The sequence below is a fragment of the Leucoraja erinacea genome, chromosome 2 (genome assembly GCF_028641065.1).
Source record: "Leucoraja erinacea ecotype New England chromosome 2, Leri_hhj_1, whole genome shotgun sequence".
Classification (NCBI taxonomy): Eukaryota; Metazoa; Chordata; class Chondrichthyes; order Rajiformes; family Rajidae; genus Leucoraja; species Leucoraja erinaceus.
In genome coordinates, this window is record NC_073378.1 from 119,421,804 (window position 1) to 119,422,930 (window position 1,127).

Consider the following 1,127-nt stretch of genomic DNA (forward strand, 5'->3'; position numbering starts at 1 on the left):
TGCACTTGAATTTGGTGGCCTTGCACCCGGCTTGAAATGGTAGGAACATGGATTTGAATTTGGTGGCCTTGCACCCTGCTTGAAATGGAATTTCAAGGAATAGTCATGAGTCAACTGCCAGCCCACCAGCCGTGAGTTAGCTGCCAACAGATCTGGCTTGAGAGACTGAGCTGCCACCCCAAGAACCCATACCAGCGCTCCAGAAAGCTCCCCCACTGGCTACCAATATTGGAATTGGTGGAGAGGTGGAATATTGCGTCGGGGGACCAGCCCTCCCGTGTGAACATGGGACCCAACGGGTCCCACTTAGTCTAGTATATTACTAAAACTCTTGCGTCCGTTAAAACTTGCCATTCTCACATTAAACCTGCGCCCTCTAGTTTTTGACATCTCTACCCTGAGAAAAAAGGTTCTGACTGTCTACCCTATCTAGGCCGCTCATGATTTTGTAAACTTCCGCCAGCTCTCCCCTCAACCTCCAATGCGCCAGAGAACTGGAAAGGCCAGCCAGGCATTAAATAAGCAAGACGAGGGTTGCTGTTGCAAAGGAGCTGAGGCAAGAGTGAAGGCAGACAATCATACAGAGGTGGAAATAATGTAATGGCACAGATGTAAGTTTCAAATGAGACTCAGGGTCGAACATGATAACAAGATTGCAAGGAAACGTGGTTTGGGTTCATACAGTCGCCAAGAAGGAAGGTGAAGTTGGTAGCTAAGAAATGAACACAGAACAACAGAACACAGCAGAAAAACATAACCCTTCCCTCCACAGATGCTGCCTGTCCTGCATTCCAGCATTCTCTAGCAACTAAATGTTCTGGTGTACAGATTGCTACAAGTGGGATAGAAAAGGAATAAAAAGGAGAACATTTAATTTTTAATCAGGGAGAATTACACATTGATACTTAGAGGATATTTCTGGGTGATTGTCCAGTGAGGTTATATGGGTGGATGTGAGGAATAAATGATGATCGCTGCATTACTCCAGCATTTTGTGTCCAACAGCAGAGGAACAGACTGTTCAGCCCTCAATGTCTGGGCAGACCATGATGCCAATTTAAACTGCAAACCTGCCTGCACATGGCCTGTATCTTTCAATTCCCTGCCTGTTCATGTGTCTGCCAAAG